A 14,361-nucleotide genomic window follows, 5' to 3' on the forward strand; every position below is an offset into this window, starting at 1 on the left:
GCCGATTGTGCAGTCACACTGCTGAGATTTCGAACTTTCGTTTTAAAAAAAAATCGTAGAAAAATATTGATTGTAATCAAAGATATAGCTTCTCAAAGTTGAAAAAGTCTCACAGACCCAAAAATGTGTTTCCGTATTTTACAGGATCGGTGTGTTTAAGGGTCAAAATACTTATTTTACAATATTCAAAATTGCGTCCGTGCTTCTAAAAGTTGTGGACACTGCACACCCGCGATAACACACCGTGCAAACGTGCGGCTTCAATGCAGCTACGTTGTTTGCGCATTTTTTATATGTAAGTTTAAATTGAATGGAGGGGTAAAACGATAAATTTATTTTTCTGTTATTTTTCTGTTTTTGTTTACTTTATTCATACATCTTTTATCATAAGATTACATCTTATGTAACTATTAATAAACATCCGGTCGGCTAGATGATAATAATCCGGTGCGCGATAATAAGAGCTGTGAAAACTATACACAGCCCAAGCAAAATTATTTTTGATCGTCTTGCATAACAAGTCAATAAATCATTGACACCGTTTTACCGATTTATTCCTATAAATGTGTACGCTGAATCACAGGTATGTACACAATTATGTGAATAACATACATGTAATGACATATGAAAAGAACATATTAAGAATTAAATGGAATAACATCTCATTAATTGCAAATATTTCTACTTTAGATTTATATTTTTAACATCTTTTCTTCTTATAAATATATTTTATCTTAAGGTACGTATCACAATGTATACATTAATTCTGAGTTTATTAGAATTCCATAAACATTTAAGTGCGAATAATTATATCATTTTACGAATTAATATATAACAATAGAAGGTGGTTTATCTTTATTGTATCAAATTTCGATAACAGATTAAACTAATTTTAAATGAATTTCTCATTAATAAAGATTATATGTGAAAGATAATTATTAAAATACCTAATCTTAAAAATCAAAATCTACAAACTGATTTTTTTTTCAACAAAATCTGAGAGTAACATCATTTTTTTCAAATTTATTAAAGAATCTATTTTTAAAATTAATCTGCGGACACTCAATGCTTAGACTTAAAAGATTTTCAAATTGTCACGTTCAATATACAATCAGTACAAAATTACCTTTTCAAAAACAGGTAAAAAAAAGGTGCCAATTTATGTGTGTGCGCGCGCACCTTATCTATAATTTTTTTTTTAAACTCAAGTGGTACTATTTTTTAATTCAACCTAAATGTATTTTTTCCAAAAAATGTATGAAATCTTTAAATTGCGCCAATTATAAAGAAAATATATTGCTGTTTGAAATAACTGTTGTACTACTTTTAACGAATAAAATGCAAGTGATAGTATATTTTTTAAGTAAAACCCAAGTAGCGGTACACACACACGCGCGCACACGCGCTCACGCGCACGCGCGCACACACACACACACACACACACACACACTATAAACAGGGTGTCCCAGACCAATGTATAAATATTAATACGATAAGATAGAAGGGATCAAGATAAATCAAAAAATCTAATAACAGTTTGCAATATTTGCAATAATTTTCGTGTAATAAAATATTAAAGTCAGCCGAATAAGAGCGCGCGGAGAGGCAAACAGTTGGTCGCCTGAGCCGTAAGATCGCCCGGCTCGACACGGTGCCAAGCTATCCTTTCCCTCGCCGCGCGCCACTTACCGTCGCCGACAATCGGGCCGCAATGGGCGGTCCTACGGCTCAGACGAGCGACCGCTTGTCTCTCCGCGCGCTCTTATTCGGCTGACCTTAATATTTTATTACTCCAAAATTATTGGAAATATCGTAAAATGGTATTAGACTTTTTCATTTATCTCGATCCCTTATACCTCATCGTGATAATCTTTATACATTGGTCTGGAACACCCTGCATATACAGGGTGATTCAGAACGACCCATGTGTCCCTGCAAAGACGTGTTCTTGAGTAAATTCTGAGACGATTTTTCCTCCACGAAAATTTTGTCCGACGCTTACTTTTTGAATTGCAAGAGGATAAAGTTAGCAAATCATGGGCTGCGCACACATGGTAGACAGATGCGGCGCAACTCACCGTCCGACACGGGCGCTTACGCGGGGCACCCTTGCGATCACTGTTTGACAATTATACTACCGCACGAAAGCATAAAACACATAAGCATACGCGCGCATACACACGCACGCACACACACACGCACGCACACACACACACACACACACACACACACACACACACACACACACACACACACACACACACACACACACACATACACACACACACACACACATCTCTATCTCTGTCTGTCACTTACCTTGTAAAGATTCGACGTTTTTACTGTTGCTACTTGAATGAATTTCACGATCGTGGAAAAGTAACATAAAGACCCCTCACGTTCTTGTGTGACAAATTAACGTCGAGAAATACATTAAGTTTGTTACTCCTGTAAAAATTGAATCGCAAAACTTGTTACAATTTCACGGATTTACTCACACACTTGATGGATAGCACAAGAACAGCACAAGAAGTTTGCAAACGATTCTATTATTTTATTATTATTAATCAGTATTAATAGTTAATTTTAAGTCGAATAATTACACAACTTGAAATCACTTGAAATAAGAACGCGCAACATACACAACCCAACCTGATTTGACGCGAAGACTACTGGCGCCTGTATACCGCGGGAACGCTTGTCGCGCGGCAAAAAATGACGCGGGGTCGCGGGGTCGCGGGAACGCTTGCGCGGCAAGCGTTCCCGCATCCCCGCGTCGCACTTTATCGCGCAGCAAGCGTTTCCGCGTCCAGTGTGCAGGACCCATATGCTCGATGACAACAATCAATGACAACAATACAATCTGATTTATCGGTCTCCAGTAATGTGATGCAAGATGATAAGTCAAGCTGCGACTATGAGCGCGTGAATGACTTTGCAGCATTTATAATGCCAATGAACCAATGCTTGCTTGTAGCTTGTAGGGTACTGTAGCGAATGTCACAAGGTTTCAAATGTCATAATTATTTTTTACAATATTTACTGATATTGTAAAAAATATTGAATAAATTATATTTATTTAATTTTGATGTTAAATTTAATATTAATATTAATATTAATATTAAATGTAACTTTTTTCTTTATTTGTGAACTAAATTATTTGCGAAAACGGGTTGTTCCATGAAATGAAATATTTGGTTGCCCTGAAAAGGGCAGATCAATAATTATTTGATTGCTCTGAAAAGAACAGATTATTTTGTAACGTCTATTTTTTTTTATAATAAATGTTCAAAATGTCCGCCTTCCATTGTGATGCATGCTCTCATTCATCTCAATAAATTTGTCTGCATTCTCTCCATAACTGCATCCTCGATGGACCAAACGGCATAATGAAGCTTGTCATTTAGTTCTTCAATTTCCTCGGGAAGTTGCCTGTATATTTTTTCCTTGCAGTATCCCCACAAGAAAAAATCTAATGGGTTAAGGTCCGGGGATCTTGCGGGCCAGCGTATCGGGCCATATCGACCCATCCAACGTCCGGGAAATTGTTGGTTTAAAAAATTTGTAACGATTCTGGCGTTATGTGGACCAGCACCGTCTTGTTGAAATACTATTTTATTTTGATTTGAGAGCGGTACTTCTTCTAGAAAATCTGGTAGATTTTCTGTTAGAAATTCCACATATGAAGCGCCATTTAGCGTTTCTGACAGAATTACTAGACCCAAGATTGTTCCCATAATCTCATCCCAGACGTTCAATTTCCAACGAACTTGAAAATTTCTCAGCCGCGTCACTCGCGGATTTTCGTCGTTCCATACGTGCATATTGTGCGAGTTCAGAACTCCTTCTCGTGTAAACAGCGATTCATCGCTAAATATTACATAAGAAAGAAGTTCTGGATCTTCGTCAACTCTTCTTAGAAAGTCCTCGCAAAATCTCATTCTCTGAGGATAATCTTCTTCTCGTAGGTGTTGCACGCGGCTGTAATGATAGGCGTGCAATTTTTTTTCTTTCAAGATTCGCTGTACGCAGGTATCGAAGAATAATTGATTCACGGCTCAATCGTTCCTTCCTATTTATCCGTGCTTTGCGGGAGATCAACGCTCCCTACTCCGTTTCTCGTGGCCACTCAGCTTCTGCGTGTCGCGGAGCGGATTGGCCGCGGGGAGCGGAGTGGGGAGCGTTGACCCCACGCGAAGATCGATAAATACAGTGGAACGATCGATCCATAAATCAATATTTCTTCGATTACTATTCTAATAGAAGCGAATAATATAAGAAAAGCGAAGTATATGGCAGCGTACACTACGGAAGAATATTATGATATGCTCATGGCACTTGGTGAGTGTCACGGGCAATATTATGTTGCTGCAAGAAGATACGCCGAGCTGTATCAGTACAGACCAAGACACCCATTGCCAAATGTTATTCGGGAGGCAGCGCAAAGACTACACGAAACCGGAAGCGTCTTACCAAAGAAGAATGACACTGGTAGACAACGTTACGCAAGAAACGTACGAAATAAAGAAACGGTACTTCGTGCTATTATGCAAGAACCGGAAATAAGTATTCGGGACATTGCTCGACAACACGAATTGTCATATTCTACAGTACAGCGAATCTTGAAAGAAGAAAAATTGCACGCCTATCATTACAGCCGCGTGCAACACCTACGAGAAGAAGATTATCCTCAGAGAATGAGATTTTGCGAGAACTTTCTAAGAAGAGTTGACGAAGATCCAGAACTTCTTTCTTATGTAATATTTAGCGATGAATCGCTGTTTACACGAGAAAGAGTTCTGAACTCGCACAATATGCACGTATGGAACGACGAAAATCCGCGAGTGACGCGGCTGAGAAATTTTCAAGTTTGTTGGAAATTGAACGTCTGGGCTGAGATTATGGGAACAATCTTGGGTCTAGTAATTCTGTCAGAAACGCTAAATGGAGCTTCATATGTGGAATTTCTAACAGAAAATCTACCAGATTTTCTAGAAGAAGTACCGCTCTCAAATCAAAATAAAATAGTATTTCAACAAGACGGTGCTGGTCCACATAACGCCAGAATCGTTACAAATTTTTTAAACCAACAATTTCCCGGACGTTGGATGGGTCGATATGGCCCGATACGGTGGCCCGCAAGATCCCCGGACCTTAACCCGTTAGATTTTTTCTTGTGGGGATACTGCAAGGAAAAAATATACAGGCAACTTCCCGAGGAAATTGAAGAATTAAATGACAAGCTTCATTATGCCGTTTCGTCCATCGAGGATGCAGTTATGGAGAGAATGCAGACAAATTTATTGAGACGAATGAGAGCATGCATCACAATGGAAGGTGGACATTTTGAACATTTATTATAAAAAAAAAATAGACGTTACAAAATAATCTGTTCTTTTCAGAGCAATCAAATAATTATTGATCTGCCCTTTTCAGAGCAACCAAATATTTCATTTCATGGAACAACCCGTTTTCGCAAATAATTTAGTTCACAAATAAAGAAAAAAGTTACATTTAATATTAATATTAATATTAATATTAAATTTAACATCAAAATTAAATAATTATAATTTATTCAATATTTTTTACAATATCAGTAAATATTGTAAAAAATAATTATGACATTTGAAACCTTGTGACATTCGCTACAGTACCTTACAAGCTACAAGCAAGCATTGGTTCATTGGCATTATAAATGCTGCAAAGTCATTCACGCGCTCATAGTCGCAGCTTGACTTAACATCTTGCATCACATTACAGGAGACCGATAAATCAGATTGTATTGATTCTCAGAACCTCAATTTGCTTGATTGTTGTCATCGAGCATATGGGTCCTGAACACTGGACGCGGAAACGCTTGCTGCGTGATAAAGTGCGACGCGGGGATGCGGGAACGCTTGCCGCGCAAGCGTTCCCGCAACCCCGCGACCCCGCGTCATTTTTTGCCGCGCGACAAGCGTTCCCGCGGTATACAGGCGCCAGTAGTCTTAGCGTCAAATCAGGTTGGATTGTGTATGTTGCGCGTTCTTATTTCAAGTGATTTCAAGTTGAGTAATTATTCGACTTAAAATTAACTATTAATACTGATTAATAATAATAAAATAATAGAATCGTTTGCAAACTTCTTGTGCTGTTCTTGTGCTATCCATCAAGTGTGTGAGTAAATCCGTGAAATTGTAACAAGTTTTGCGATTCAATTTTTACAGGAGTAACAAACTTAATGTATTTCTCGACGTTAATTTGTCACACAAGAACGTGAGGGGTCTTTATGTTACTTTTCCACGATCGTGAAATTCATTCAAGTAGCAACAGTAAAAACGTCGAATCTTTACAAGGTAAGTGACAGACAGAGATAGAGATGTGTGTGTGTGTGTGTGTGTGTGTGTGTGTGTGTGTGTGTGTGTGTGTGTGTGTGTGTGTGTGTGTGCGTGTGAATGCGCGCGTATGCTTATGTGTTTTATGCTTTCGTGCGGTAGTATAATTGTCAAACAGTGATCGCAAGGGTGCCCCGCGTAAGCGCCCGTGTCGGACGGTGAATTGCGCCGCATCTGTCTACCATGTGTGCGCAGTCCATGATTTGCTAACTTTATCCTCTTGCAATTCAAAAAGTAAGCGTCGGACAAAATTTTCGTAGAGGAAAAATCGTCTCAGAATTTACTCAAGAACACGTCTTTGCAGGGACACATGGGTCGTTCTGAATCACCCTGTATATATATGGGGCATTCTCCGTCAAAAAGGCCACCCCTGCTGCCCATTTCAATTTTTGAGATAAAATGTTCGAAAAGGGCTTAAAAGTTGAAATGTCTATTTTTCGATGCCGTTTGGCCTTTTGGAAAATTCAAAATGGCGGACCTAATATCACGGCTAGAATGAAAAAAGCCTTTGAAAAAATACATAATAACGTGAATAAATGTGCAAGATATGACGTAGCAGAGGTCTAATCCTTATGTGTAAGTGTGTGAGTGTATGTGAGTGTGTGTGTTGGGGGGAGGTGTGGGGAGGGGGGATACGCGCGCTCATACGCGTGCGTGTATAAATGAATCACGTAAAAATCCTTGCTCAACATCGTCTGGCTATCAAGACATTTGCATACAAAATTTCGAATCATTTCATTATCCTTATCCTGAAAAAGTACGTCACAAAAAACCTACGGTACAGAAAATATTGTTCTTTAAAAAACATTTTCTCCACAGAATAATAGTAAGATTACTTAAAATTACTTTGAAATTTTATATTATACTTATATTCCTCTTTTTGAGATAGTTGATCTATATTAGTCACTTTAACTCTTATGTTTGAAATGCTTGATTTATGCGAATCCCTTAGCCTCTCACATTCGGGATGCTTGATTTACGTGAGTCCCCTTGCCTCTCACATTCGGAGTGCTTGATTTACGTGAGTCCCCTTGCCTCTCACATTCGGGGTGCTTGATTTGCGTGAGTCCCCTTGCCTCTCACATTCGAGGTGCTTGATTTAAGTGAGTCCCCTTGCCTCTCACATTTGGGGTGCTTGATTTACGTGAGTCCCCTTGCCTCTCACGTGTGTACGTGTGTGCGTGTATGTGTATGTGTGTCTGTATATGTAGATAGATGTTTCATGAAATATTTTTTTATTTTTATCCTATATTTCTTACTTTTGTTCTCATAACTGCCATAGTATTCCATTTGTATCATTGGAATACCTTTTGATTAGTACTTTATTCTCGTTCACAACTATAAACCCATGATTTTTAAGAATTTGCGGTACAGGCGGTGCAGTTTTAAATCTCTTCTTAAGTTTTCTTTTTATCTTCTCATGGTCAGTTTTTTTTTAATAAAAAATCTTTATGTTCTTGAAATGTTTTTTAGCCCAATTAAAAAGAACTTGAGATGTTAGTATTGCATCCTGTGGTTTAGCAACAAGACTTGCTTTATATGCCTCTCTTTTGAAAGTAGCACCAGTTCCATCATAAGCATTTTTACCGTGAGCAGTCGCACTGTAATGCCATTCTGCTTCAATATTGAAATCATGTTTATGATGCACTAAGTTAGAAATCTGAAATTTATTTTTAAAATGCTGTTTCGCCCCATCCGTCATGTATAATACTCTTTTAAGATTTTTGACATTTTTTAAAATCTCTGGAATTAATAATGTTTGTACAGTGTAAACGGCAGCGGTATCGTGTTTCAAACTCTCTAATAAAAATACATTACTCTTGTGCTTCAATTCAGAATTTTCTTTATAATAGTAAATAACAGGAAACACAGTACACTGATCATTGTTGAAGTGAAATGCTTGTGAGGCATTTTGACAAACATATGAATAGTTTTCAGAAAAATCAAACATGACAATTACTTCATCTTCACAAAGATTCTCTTTTTTTTCTGAAATGAAAAGCATTTGTTGTTTGGCGATAAATGTATGAGATTTCAGAATTTGTAATTTGTTGCATAACTCGTTTATGAACTCATCAACTTTTAACTGTTGCGTTAATAGAGTTGATCGATCAGTTCCAGTCCATAAAGAACATTGAATATGGGAAATGCATGAATTGTCCAATAATTTAGAAAGCTTTGTAGAAAGCTTGGTAGTACCTGGGCATTGATCACATTTATCAAGATAGCAATCAGGATTCGATTCTTTACATATAATTTTATTCAAACAATCTTTATAATTGGACAGTGGCTTGTCTATATTTTCTGTTAGTTTCCGTACATCAATTGCATCAATCATTAACTTGACATTTTCATGGATTGTGCAAACACAAACGGAATGTGTTCCAGAAGCCCCAGGGAGTATGCAATTTCTAGGTCTAAGTTTAGCAAATGTACTAAAGCGAACATCATATTTTGGGTTGGATTCTGTAAATAAGGCATGCAGTTCTTTTAAATTTAATAGTAAAAAACGTTTTTGCACTATTATCCGTTTATTATTATTTATTAAGGAAATGGCATTCTTCATTCCAGGCATTATCCTGCTGTTTATATCACTATTATAAAACTCAATTACTTTTTCAACAGTAGTTTGCGGTAAAACTTTCCCAACTCTTTTAGTAGTATCAGCTAATACGCCATGGTTGAATTTCAATTCCTTAGATTTTTTTGCTAAATATCGTGATGCACCAAATTCTTTTACTATTTTTCTCACACTCCAAGACGACGGAGCTATAGTGAGAATTCGCACCCTTAAAGGATCATTGTGTTTCAAGGTGGAAAATTTTTGTTTAAGACCATCAAGCATTTCTTCCAGTTCAATTTCTCTAGGTGATCGAATGTTATCTTCATTATAAGAAATCTCTGAGTTATCAATATCCATTGTTAATGAGCTTCCATCACATTCCATATTTGTGACATAATCATTAGATTCATGTAAAGACATATCAACATATTCAGTCCTACTTTTTTTCCTACATGCACAACAAATTTTAGAATTAGTCGGTATCTCAGGAAATTTGTCCCGAATGAATTTTGGTATCACTCGTAAATCTTTACCACAATGTCCTTTTTCACCAAGTTTCTTGAATGGATTCATACATCTATCTGTACGAGATTTAGCCGACATTTTTTATTTTGGATGTGGTACAGGTAAGAGATAATTGGAATAATTGTAGAAAAAGTAAAAGTCGATAAAGAAGAGACAAAAACGTGAGTTGAATATTCTATTTATCATAAAAAAACTTATTGATTGACTGAATTGCAAACTATAATTAATTAACTCGATAAATTCTGTGACTAATAAATGTATTGTGATGAGGTTCTCTAATCCAAAACAAGACGAGAAAATTTGAAAAATGAAAAAATATTGCTGTGCCTTTTATTCCATATGTGTAGTTTTTTATGTACGAGATATAAGCACTGCCACATCCATCTAGCGGCGATACCGCGTACTACTCGCAGGTGTACGACTTTAAAGATAGATCTTTTGGGTTCATGCAGTGAATATGTCGTCAATATTCGATTGACTTGTTCGCTATCGACTGTCAATCTTATGTATTTTGATCAACAGATGCTGCTGCAATTTTACGTGATGTTTGCTAACACTATTTGCAATAAAAAAACTGCTTGGCGTTTGTTAACAGTCTGTCATCAATATGTTCGACATTTGCTTACTGTTAACCACTCTGTCATATATTTTACCAAGATTATTGCATATTAACAAAAGTGTGCTACCATAATTGACTATAACAAAATATGTTTTCTGTTTGCGGTTTTTCTACTAACTAATCTGTTGCCAACATTTGCAATTGTAAAAAATGTTATGAGGGATAATATAAGTTTCAAAGTAATTTTCAATAATCTTACTATTATTCTGTGGAGAAAATGTTTTTTAAAGAACAATATTTTCTGTGCCGTAGGTTTTTTGTGACGTACTTTTTCAGGACAAGGATAATGAAATGATTCGAAATTTTGTATGCAAATGTCTTGATAGCCAGACCATGTTGAGCAAGGATTTTTACGTGATTCATTTATACACGCACACGTATGAGCGCGCGTATCCCCCCTCCCCCCACCTCCCCCCACACACTCACACACACTCACACACTTACACATAAGGATTAGACCTCTGCTACATCATATCTTGCACATTTATTCACGTTATTATGTATTTTTTCAAAGGCTTTTTTCATTCTAGCCGTGATATTAGGTCCGCCATTTTGAATTTTCCAAAAGGCCAAACGGCATCGAAAAATAGACATTTCAACTTTTAAGCCCTTTTCGAACATTTTATCTCAAAAATTGAAATGGGCAGCAGGGGTGGCCTTTTTAACGGAGAATGCCCCATATATATATATACTAAGCAAATCAAAAACTGTTTACGTGAATGTAATTAACCTCAACTCGCATCCACAATAAATAATATGTCTCTTGTATAGACAAGATTATATGTTATGCACTTTTTTCAGCCGAATTCGTTTGTCTTGTACAAAAACGTGTTGAATAAGTGTATTATTAATAAATATATGCAGTTTAAAATATATATTTTGCATTAACTAGAGTCAATATTATATTATACTCCTACGAATGCTACATATAAAATTTTTCAAGTGTCATAAGATATGATCGACAAAGTGCATATGAATATGATAGTAAAACATAGCTAATTAGATTGCATGAGTCTTATTAAATTTACTTTTATCTTTCTATCTTTCTCCAATGCATATTTTTCCCAGCAAAAATGTGGTTTGCTTTTTCTCAGTTCTACCTCTAAGTCATACTTTTTTAACTCTAGCATAATGTAAATGTATATTTTGAATAAATTGACGTTTGAAACAAGTGTCAAATGATTGAATAAAGATATAAAAATATGTGTAATTTTACAAATTGAGTCTCAGAGGTCTCAACGCTGCGTATTCTCTCTGGTTTTAGAAATTTGTAACTTGATTAATTAATAAGTATGGTAAGTACATTTTGAATCCTGTTTATTAAAGTTAACAAAGTTAAGTGTAGCTCTTACAATATATATTGAGATCACTAAAATAGTTAAAATAATACATGATATTAAATATGCTCGCTGTGTTACAAAATAAATGTTAATTGTAAATAAATAATATGTGTTAATCTCGCTGTTACCTGATATTTAATAATATTTCTGAGCGTCTTATAAAAGATATTTTTTCTTATAAAAGATAATTCATTTTGTAACACAGTGAGCATATTTAATATCATGTATTATTTTAACTAGTTTTCAGTAAACTCTATATACATTGTAAAAGTTACACTTACTTTATTAACTTTTTTAATAAACAGGATTCAATATGTACGTACCTTACTTATTAATTAATCCAATTATAAATTTCTGAAACCAGAAAGTACACGCAGCGTTGAGGCCTCTGAGACTCAACTCGTAAAATTACACGTACACCAGGCATTGGAATCATTTTTATATCTTTATTCAATTATTTGACACTTGTTTCAAACGTCAATTCATTAAAAATATACATTAACGCTAGAATTAAAAAAGCATGACTTAGAGGCAGACCTGAGAAAGCGAACTTTTTGCTGAGAAAGGTAAATATGCATTGGAGAAAGGTAGAAAGATAAAAATAGATTTAATAAGGTGCATCCGATCTAATTAACCTCGTTTCATTACCATATTCATGTGCACTTTGTAAATCATATCTTCTTATGACACTCGAAAAATTTTATACGTAGCACTCGTAGGAGTATAATATATAATAATATTGACTCTAGTTAATGCAAAATATATATTTTTAACTGCATATATTCATTAATAATAGGTTTATTCAACGCATTTTTGCACCACGCGAAAGAATTCGGCAGAAAAATGTGTCGTTTGCCCCGCAAACCGAGATATTATTGACGATTCAGGTTACAGGTTAGGAAACCTGTCATACGCGCAATCATGATCGCGGTCACGTGATGCACATCACATGGTGCATCACGTGGCCGCATAGATGCTGATAGTGTAGTAGCGAGCGCCACACTGTGTCGAAAATGTGAATGGGAGAATTCCTGAGGGCGACGACCAAGGAGACGTATCTTACAGAAAAATGTAGAAATTAGAATTTGCATCGCGATATCTCCGCTCGTACGGCACGGAGAGAAAAAATAAAAACACTTTTATATATGCAATTTTTCCCAAGCTATCGAATGAGACGATTTTGAACTTGATCGGTTCAGCCGTTGCTGAGATCTAATAATCTTGTTATGCTTGAACCCGCTGACTCGCGTAAAAGAGGCGTCGGTCTTTCTCGCTTTTTTTTTTAATTGGCACGAGACGCGACCGCGCCTCTTGATAAATGAAACGACATTTCAGTATCGATTGTCAACAGATGAGCGTATATACACGCGCCTTAAAATACTCTATTCTCTCTCGCAGATTGTTTTTTAACAGCTCGTATGCGTCACATACGAAAAAGGAAACTCAAAAGCAACATAAAACGTTTTGACCCCATCGATCCTTTTAGTAGTCGTTAATTTGATTTAACATTCTTAGAGTAATTAAGGATGTTTACGCAATGAATAAACAATGAATGGAACAAATCTGTAACCTTCACGATATCGTTATGATAAATTTTGTGCAGATATTACATAATACAAATAACTTGCGCGATGGTACTATAACATCATTTAAAGATACAGAACTAGACACAACAATTTAACGTATCTAATCAATCAATGAATAGTGGCCTTAGCGGATAATTTTAAAAGATCTACAACGTTTACAAATAACTTACGTAACAGTAATTAATTTTATCTTCTTTTCTTGTTATTTCTAAGATTAAAATAATAAATTATAATAATAGAAACTTAATACTATTTACTACTATAAAAATATTTTAAGTATGAAATCTTTCTGTTTTTTTATTTGAAAAAGAATCTTAATAAACCCTTGTCTTTTTGTTGTATAAAAAATGATGAAATTTATAATATTATTCATGTATAAGATATATTTTTTTAAACAAAATGATATGTATTAATATTTTCTACAAAATCTCTTCTTCCAACCTAAGTGGTATTTACCTTTTCAAAGAAAAGGTAAAAAAGGCGCCTATGTGTGTGTGCGCACCTAAAAATCTTTATTCTTTCAACCTAAATAACATGTATCAATTAATATTTTTTACAAAATCTTTTATTCCAACCTAAGTGGTATTTACTTAAAATAAATATCTTGAAATTGTGTAATCTTCTAATAAACATGATATACGTTTATTGAAAAAAATGCGTAAAATCTTTTATATAAATATATATATATATACACTACTCAAAAAAAAATAGGGAACACTTTCCAGACACCAAAAATTAGGCTATATTCAAATAACTGTAACTCGGTGAAAAATCATCGTAGATAAAAAATAAAAAAAGCATTTTGAAGCTTGAAGATCGAGCTTTAACGTTCTACCAGCAGATTTCAAAATTCTTTTAACTTCCTTATCTTATGCAGTAAAAAAGCACACCTTGTTTTGTTCGTTAAAATTTCGTATCTTTGACACTTTGCAGATCGATCAACAAATTTTTTTCGAATAATTTAAGTAAAATTTCATAAACAACAACTTTTTACCTACAATAAGGTTTCTTTAAAATTTCTCTACGATTTTTTTTGACTGAGTTACGCAACTTTAAAGCTAAACCTGCATTTTATACAAATGATATCCGTACTCCGTGAAAAATCATCGTAGACAAAAAATCAAAAAACCATTTTAAAGCTCGAAGTTTCAGCTTTAACATGCTATTAATGGTTTTCAAAAATTTTCTCAATTTCTTAGTACTATGCCCCAAAAAAGATATACTGTTTTTTCCTTAAAATAACGTATTTTTAACAGCCTGTAGCTCAATAAAAAAATTTTTCTCGACAAATCCAATGCAAGTGCCACAAAGTATGACATTTTCTCTACAAAATGCTTTTTTTAAACTTTTTCTA

Source organism: Solenopsis invicta, chromosome 12, assembly GCF_016802725.1.
Source record: "Solenopsis invicta isolate M01_SB chromosome 12, UNIL_Sinv_3.0, whole genome shotgun sequence".
Lineage (NCBI taxonomy): Eukaryota > Metazoa > Arthropoda > Insecta > Hymenoptera > Formicidae > Solenopsis > Solenopsis invicta.